The sequence below is a fragment of the Notechis scutatus genome, chromosome 10 (genome assembly GCF_049901735.1).
Source record: "Notechis scutatus isolate UNSWTSFEM ecotype Mainland chromosome 10, rNotScu1.2, whole genome shotgun sequence".
In the NCBI taxonomy this organism is placed as follows: Eukaryota; Metazoa; Chordata; class Lepidosauria; order Squamata; family Elapidae; genus Notechis; species Notechis scutatus.
Window position 1 is genome coordinate 22,474,485 of NC_142018.1, and position 8,504 is coordinate 22,482,988.

At 56.0% G+C, this 8,504-nt stretch overlaps 1 protein-coding gene across 2 annotated transcripts in view; it reads right to left on the bottom strand.

Annotated features, from left to right (window-relative positions):
- HTR2C (5-hydroxytryptamine receptor 2C) overlaps positions 1-2,796 on the bottom strand; it is a 74,639-nt gene extending 71,843 nt beyond the window's left edge. For both annotated transcript variants that reach the window (XM_087972290.1, XM_087972287.1), the window contains exon 1: positions 2,415-2,796. The gene's annotated coding sequence lies outside the window, so the exon portion shown is untranslated. The remainder of the gene's footprint in view (positions 1-2,414) is intronic.
- Positions 2,797-8,504: the final 5,708 nt, after the last annotated feature.

Sequence of the window (8,504 nt, forward strand, 5' to 3'; positions counted from 1 at the left end):
ACACCCTGCTGAAACCTAAAAGGGAGGGGTTGGTGGAGTTCCTATGTGGCTCCAGCGCTGGTTCTGGAAAGCCGACGGGGTCTGGAGGAGCCCCACCCACCCGGCCCTGTTGGTGGTCCTCATGGACTGGAGTCCTGACTGGGTTCAGCTGATCCTCTGTGAAAGCCAGACGAAGCCCCGGATGGCTCAGAACCTGTGAAAAGGCACCGCTTCCTACTACCACTTGTCTCCACTTGTCTCCATTTTCCTCCTGCATTTATTACACCAACCTCTGGCCTCTTTCTAAGGACACACAATAAACCCCAAAGCGGAGAAGTCCCCGCATCAAAGGGCCAGAAGAAGCTTGGAGTTCACAGGACTCTTCTTGTGTGGAAGAAGATCAAAGCACTGGGCAGGTAAGCTGAGCAGCCACACACACACAGAGACCCCCACACACACCTTGTGGCCTTTGCACCGCATTTATGTGCCCTTCCAGCAGCATCAGTGCCCCTTCCCAGAGGTGGCACCTGTGGGCTGAGCGGCTGCCCAGTGGCCTCTCTGCATTGTTCCCTGGTCCATCAGACTGGTCATTGGGGGCGGAGGCCAAGTCGTCTCTGGAGCCCCCTCCCATCTAAACAGGAGCATGATATTTTGATACCGCCCCATGCTTCGGTTATTCGAGCATTTTAAAAGCCGCAGAATTAAGACCCAATTAAGGATACCCAAAATGTGCATAATATACTAGAGTAACAGCAAAATGCTCAGTGGAGAATTAATGTAATCCTTGGTATTAGTCCAATCTAATCTAAGCCCTGAGTTGATTTCTTCCCTTGCCAAGGACCGCAATGAATCCTACAACCCTAAAGATGGATGTGGGCATCGGGGCTTCCTAAACTTTGGGGCAGGAATCCTGCCTGGGGGGCCCCACTCCAGAGTTTCAGCCTCTCCTGTCCTCCCCCCCCCCCTCATATCCCCCTCCCTTCCCTCGCAGAGGCATTTGAGGTTTTCCAGTTGGTGCTAAACTAGAGGAACCCCTGTGCTGAAACTGTCCTTCCACACACAGGTAAGTGGCATTTCCACTTAATCGTCCAACCGCTAAACGGGGCACCGAGGCTGGCAGAGTTGAGCCAGGCGCAGAGAGGCAGGCAGGCAGATGCCCAAGGAGCAAAACGCCCCTCAGCCAAGAGTTCTTCAGGAATGGGGCAGAGGCACCGGGAAGGAGACGGGGCATTCGTGGGCAGGTCTGCCACAGTCCCCTCCCACATGCAGGCCACCCAGCCGAGACACTCCGCCCAAGCTTGGTCTCCACCAGGCCCCCCCTTTTCCACAAGACTCCCCAGATGCCGAGACGGGGTGGGGGTTGGGTGGGCCTTGTGCCCTCCAAGCCAGGCAGGCAGGCAGGCCTTGCTTGACCAGCCAGCCCCAAAGGACGGGAAAGGCCGCCTTTGCTCGGCTGGGAACCCACCGTTTATTCCATGGCCCCTCCTCCCTGGGAGCCCCAGCAGGCCCCTGCCTCTCCCAACACCCCCTCCCCCGCAGCATTCTCTCCATAGGGGGGAGGGCTACCCTGGAGCCTTTCTGAAGGGTCCCCGGTGCTCTCAGAGAACCAACAGAGCACCTAAAAAAGACCCCTCATTTCAACCCTTGAGCTACAATGATTCCCCTTTATTGTGGCGGTAGGATCCCTTCTCCTCCTCATGGATCAACAACCTCGGCTTGTGGGCACCCCGTTCTGTGGGTGAAGAAGCAGGCGGGAACCCAGGGACAGACGTCCAAAAGGGGGGTCCAGACCAGCCCCCGGAATCTGAGCCTTTGCCCCCGGGGGCTGCTGCTCCCAACCCGGGAGGGGCGGGCAAAGCCCGGCCTTTTGTTGCAGAGGGCCGCAGCTAATGCTGGAGACCCCAAAGGGCAGGCTGGGGCTGCTGCTTACCCATCGGGTAAAGTCGGCTCCCCGACGCGCTGGGCAGGGGACCCCGCGGAAAAGGCCCCAAGGGGCCTGGCGAGCTCGGCCCGGCTGCATCCGCGGCCCAGGGGAGGGAAAAGGGGCGACCCAACAGGCGGGACCGGGTAGCAGGCAACGGCGGGAGCCACAGGTCTGTAGCGGCGCGTCCCGGCGGAGGGGCTCCGAGGGCTCCCGCTGCACGGACGCCGGCTGGGACAGCGGCGAGCACCCCGGGATGGCGGGAGCGGCGGCGGAGGCTGCCCGGGAGGGGGCACCGGGGAAGCGCCTCTCCTGCGGCAGCCTCCGCTCCGCTCCAAGGAAGCAGGCGGGGGCGCATCGCGGCGCCCGGACTCGCCGCAACTTGCCCGCCTGTCCCCGGCCGAGCCTGCGGAGCCCTTCCCACCCCCAGCCCGTCCCCACCGTCCCCGGCGCGGCGCCCGACCTTCCTCCGAGGAGCCGCGGCGAGGCAGCGAGCGCTCTCCGCACAGCCTACCTGGCAGGACGGGCGGCGGGCGAGCGGACGCGGCGCCCGGGGCTGCAGGGGCTCCGAGCCATGACTCGCGGCGCTGCGCGGCCCCTCGGCTCCCGAGCACGGCGGGGCGCAGGCAGCGCGGCGGCGGCGGCGGCCGGTCAAGGCTGGTGCGCCCGGGCGGGGCGGCTTCTCCCGGGCGGCGGCGTCCCCAGGCGCCTCCGGCGAGCCATCCCGCCGGCCGGGCAGGGCTGGAGCTGCGCGCCGGGCTGGCTGACCCGCAGGGGCTGCTCAGCCGGGAAGGGAGGGGGCGGCCGCCGCGGTTCCGCTCATCTTAAAGGCGCCTCGCCCCGCCGCCGCCGCTGCCCCGGACAGGTGAGCGGCCCCCTCGGCTGCTGGAAGCCCCCCGGCCGGCCGGCCCAGGAGGCGCAACAGGTGGCAGCGCCGGCTCCGGCTGCGAGCGCCCCGCAGGTGCGGCGTTGCCCCCGGACTCGGAATCGCTGCGCCCGGATCCGCTCCGGGGCCTTTAAGAACAGCTCGGGGGCGGAAATCGGTCGTCACGCCGCGCGACCCCGAGGCGGCCGACTCCGAGTGGACCCACCGCCCAGGAAGCGGGACCTGGTGGCAAGGCCAGAATGTGCGAATTCCCCAACTCCGGTTCAGCCGGCCGGGGACGGGACGGGACGTCGGGCACAGGCAGCTGCGAAAGGCCAGGACCAAAGTCACACACACACACACACACACACAACGCGCCCGTGGTCCGCTGCCATGGAAGCCCAAGTGCCTCACTCACACTCACACTCACACTCACTCGGTGGACAAGGACCGAAGAGCTCCAAAGTATCACTCACTCCCCATTCCCACGCGTGGCTTATTTCTTATTTGCTGGGATTAAGTTAATGGCGTCAGGCCATTAAGGAATAATTTAATGTGTGAAAAGAGGGATATGTTGGTCAACAATTTCCAGCGCAGAAGAGCTTCAAGGTTACAATTGGGATCCAGTCTAATAATCCTTTTTCTTCCTCTGGAGTGCAACCCTAGAGCCCCCCACCCCCCACCCCCCATCCCAGGTGTGCTCTGACCATTCGGCTGAGTGTGGATGGTGGCATCACTTCTGCAATGCTCCAAACCACAATGGGGGCTGCTTGGCGCAGTCTATGAATCCAGCCATGGGAGTTTTAACAGATTTTAACAGACTTGGAGGGGACCTTGTAGGTCATCTAGTCCAACCCCCCTGCCCAAGCTAGAGACCCTACCCCATTTCCGACAGATGGCAGTCCAGTCTCTTCTTGAAAGCTCCCACAACATCTGGGTTTGTAAACCATGGTGCATTGTGGGGAAAATGCAGCCCAAACGACACAGGTAGACCAGCTGCAACTTTTAGACACCCTCTGAGTTCTACACACACACACACACACACACACACACACACACACACACAGGGAGGGAGGGAGATGTGTGTTTGAAGAGGTCAGGGTTGAGTGGGGGGGGGGGGAAATGGACGTTTCTGACTTTGCAAACACAACCTCCCTTCCACTCCTGGTGGGGCCTGAGCCACCCAGCCCAGCAAGGGCCAACTCCAGCTGTCTTTGGCTGTGGTTCTTGACTTGCCATGCAGCTGGTGGGGGGGGGGTCCGCACGATGAGAGTCCGTGTGTAGCCCCCCTTAGAGCACTGTGCAACCCCCTGACTAAAAGGATAAAAGGAAAGCTGCTGGAAGGAGGGAGGGGGAAGAGTTGCTCTCTTTTAATCATGATTTTTTGTTTTTGCTTGCGGAGACATGAATTTGGGGCTCGTTGCCTGTCAAAGGCTGTGCAGAGAGAGGTCAAGTGGTGCTTTTAGCTACTTTGAGGCACCCCGCACTGACCAGCATCTTGAGGCAGATCAGAGACAAGGAAAAAGCAGTCCTAGGACTCATCATCCGTGAGATAAAAAGCAAAGGAAATTAGATTATCAACTATGATTAAGGTAGATTTCACATCCTTATCCTTGTGTCCTGGTTGTGTGATCTTAGATCCTGAATCTAAGATCACAGGCTGCATTTGATAAAACTCCATCTTGCTTTATTAATATTCCCAATTTGTCAGTTCCTCTTCAGTTTGACCTTAACTTCCTTTCCCTTCTTTGCAATGTTGGCATTAATTTTAGATCCAGTTAAACACTTGAAATGGGTTTTAATTCATTAATGTAATACTTGGTTGAATTAATTCATTGAAATCACCTTTAATACGTTCGAAAGCAGCCTTCTGTCTAGGATGGATGCAGAGCAGGAGGTGGCTTTCTTCTCCCAGGGAGGAGCTGTGACACTGAAATGCATCCCAATCCAGAGGCTCTCTTGCCACAAAATGTGAAGGCGTAAAACAAGGACACCCTCCCAATCTGGTCCAGGCCTCCTTTCATTCACCCAGATCAACGCGAATCCTTCCTGCCTTCTCCAATGCCATCGGCAGGATCCTGGTGGGCAGCAGGAATCATTCCAGGAAATCGAGATCAGTATTTACTGATAGTTCTCACTTAACAACTGCCTCGTTTAGGGACCATTCACAGTTCTGTTGGGGATGAGAAAGTAAATTTACGGCCAACCGTCGCATTTATAACCTTTGTCAGTCTGTAAAGCAAAAGAAAGCGGAAGCCAGAGTGTAAGCACAGGTAAGGTTCCACTTTGTGGTCACTTCGCTTAATGACTCAGTTGCCAGTCCCAATTTTGGTTGCTAAGTGAGGACCTCTGTATTTAAGAGGTATATCTGCTCCCTCTTCCCTTGATGACTCTGGGTGGCTCACAACAAACAATATGCTCAGCCATTAAAACCGATTATTTAAAATAGAGCTAATGAAAATATAAAGAACTACATTAAAAGACATGAGTAAATAAGGTTTAAATTCCTTCCTAAAGGAGAGGAGAGCATCAGTTTCCCAGCTTCAAACCCTCAGTGGAAAAAGCAAATTACCACCAATGATGTTCAATCTAATCACTGCTTAATGTCCATGCAGGAGTTCAGATAAAAGCTCAGCCACTGAGATTAGCTTGAAAACAAAGCGGCTCTGCAAAGCGAGTTTAGCACCGATTACGGGACTGCAGAATTTCACTGGCCACCCAGAAGAGGATCCTGCTTATATCCATCGTGTCTATCACCCATTTGGTGGGAACCTGCCTAACCATTTGGGGCACCCTAGTGCCACAGTGGGACATGGGGTGGAGGAGACAGCACATGAGACATTGGCCAGCTACAGTGGTTGGTTGGCACCAGGGATGCCACCCCTCCTGCTGGCACATGCAGGGACCTTCAGATTTTCCTCCTGACCCGTGACTGGCACAGAAGGCCGAGGGCGAAGAGACTAGTAGGCTGGGAATTTTCCTCCAGGGGCCTTCGGCCAGAGACTCCCACACATACCAAACTAGAATGTTGTACTAACTATCCTGTTGCAGAAAAAGGGTCCCCAACCTTGGCAACTTCTGAGGAATTCTGGGAGTTGAAGTCCACAAGTCTTAAAGTTGCCAAGTTTGGAGACCTCTGGTCTAGGACGACTGGCCATGGTCAACTTGCCAAGGGACCATTCAATGCTGTATTAATTGTTTCATTCGATTCCTTTTATTATTGGTGACAATATTTTTGTTGAAATGATTGTAACACTTGTATTTCTGGTGTTGTTTTTCTGGTGGCCGTGGTTCCGTCAAAATAAATTTAACTTTTGTATTTGTTGAATTGTCCTGTGGTGAGTTTGTTCCATTCCGAAGCAGCAGATTAGACCCATCATGTGGCTTGTGCAACACACACGCACACACATACACAAACACAAAAACACAAACACACACACACAAACCTGTTTAGCCTTGTGTCAACCAATTATAGTTGGGTCAATAAACTCCAGCTTTGTGTGACGTGAGAACCAAGTCAATCGCTTTCAATTGAGCCTACATGGTGAAGTTATTAGGATGCTAAACTGTGCCAGGGAGGGAAGCCTGCCAGGGGTCTTGGGAGGAAGAGCAGGGGGGATAAATGCTTTTGAAAAGCTGCCCCTCTTTCGTGAACCAACCTTCCTGCCTCCTCCTCAGACCCTCCAGGAAGGGGAGCCTCGCAAAGCAGCTGCCATTTGCGGAGTTCATTGGACTGAGGAATGCCCACGGCTGGTTCTGATCGTTGAAACACCCTCGGAGGCGAGGAAGTCCTCCCTCTCCGCAAGGGACGGAGGAAAAACCCTCCATCTTCTCCTCCAATTCTCCTTCCGTGGCTGAGCCAGCAACCAGGGGAGACAATCAGGACGCCCCAAAGCTGGGCTGAAAGAGAAGGGCCGGCCTCTCAGGCGTGGCACAGGGATCATTTGGGGCCACTGATGGGCAGCATGGGGGGGGGGTCATGGGGGGTCTGAACTGGCCCCTTCCGCACAGCAAAAGGGGCCTCTTGGAGGAGCCTTCCGGCTTCCTGCAGGGGAGCCATCCAAAGCATCCGGTGTCTGGTTCCCCTCTTCTAGCCTTCGGGGGTTGGGGGTACGTCAGGGTTCTGGCCCAGGGGAAGGCAGAAGGGGCATCTTTGGACTCCAACGCCTGCTCCTCAGTCTTCTCGGATTCTACGCTGTTTCTACTCTCGAAATTGGTACGTTTTCCATCCCGTCAACCTGTCAGAGATCCACAGCACCTGCTTTCAACAGTGGGATGCAGCGGAGCGGTCTGGCCCGGGGGCCGAAGGAGTCCAGCCAGCGGAGGGCTGTTCCAGGAACCCAGGCTAAGCCCCTGGCGACTTACTAGGACGTGTGGGGAGAGGCCCCGTGCAGGAGCCCCTGGGGCGAGGAGGTTGCCAGCGGGCGTTTCCCCGGCCCACAGAGGCTCCTCCTCCCCAGGGAGCTGGGCGCCTCCCCTTATCAATGCTGCCCCCCCCCCCGGCCCCTTTGCTTACCCTTCTCACAGGCGCTGCTGGGCCAGAGAGCAGGGCCAGAAGCCTTCAGAGCTTCCAACGGGACAAGCCCCTGGCCAGTGCCCCTTCATCCCTCCAACACCCGCTTTGCATTGCTAGGAGCCCAAAGAAAGGCCCCCCTCCCTCCCTCCCTCCCTCCCTCCCTGCCGCTGCCAAAACTCTCCCTTCCTCACGAGGAGGAGCAGCCTTTTGCCAGACTTCCAAAGGGAACAGATGGCTTTATTTACGTCTGAAAACAGCCCGGCTGGTAAAACATTTCCTCTCCGTTGTGTGAAGCAGATCGATGGGAAACCTTTATTGCCCAGCTGGCAGAAAGGGGGAAAGGGGGGAGGGGGCCTCTGGGAGGGGGATCCAGATCTCCCCCCTCTGGTTGAGTGGCAGGTTCAACCTGGAGACCGGCTCCCCCAGAATCCAGCTCCTTTCAATGGGAAACATTGAAGAGATGCGGCAAGCCGTTGTTTCCCATTAAGAAGCAGGCTGATCTTAATGGAATTTGGGAGCCAGCAGCGGGAGGGAAGAAAGAAAATGTGTGTGTGTGTGTGTGTGTGTGTGTGTGTGTGTAAGGGGGAGGGAGAACCAGATGTTTTTCTACAGACTGGCTCATTTTTATAAATACGGTCACCCCAACTGCTTTTGTCTCTTAGCCCCGCTAATACCCAGATAGTGACAAAGGGCCTAAGAACTGCCAGCTAGATATTCCTCAGTTCTCTGTAAAATTAAATCTGGGGTTTTGGTTGGGAAACTCTGCCAAAATGATCTCAGAGGGAGGAAATGTGGCTCTGTGTTCTCTGGGTGGATGAGGAGCAGGGAGCCCCAGTGAGGAAAGCCCCCCCACCCCCCCCCACCCCCCACCCCCAGCTGAACCCTCTTCTCCCCGTCAGGTTAAGAGCATGTTTGTATGATGCTGAAACCCAGTAACAGGCGGCGGCTGCTGCGGCTACTACAGACTTACTTCCGATGCCCAAAGGAAGACAAATCAGTCACTTGCGTTTACTAAAGCAAATGTTTATATAAAGCCATTGGATCCTTGGCCTTCCTGGAAAGTCCCTCCTCTCGGTGAAGGTGGAGCTACCTGCAAACTGGATCATTAATTTTAAGATCCTGCCGGCAGACAGCAGCTCCTTGAACTGGGTTTTTGAAAGTAGAAAGCAGGGATTTTTCTAAAATATATATATATAGAGAGAGAGAGAGGCATGTAATGCAAT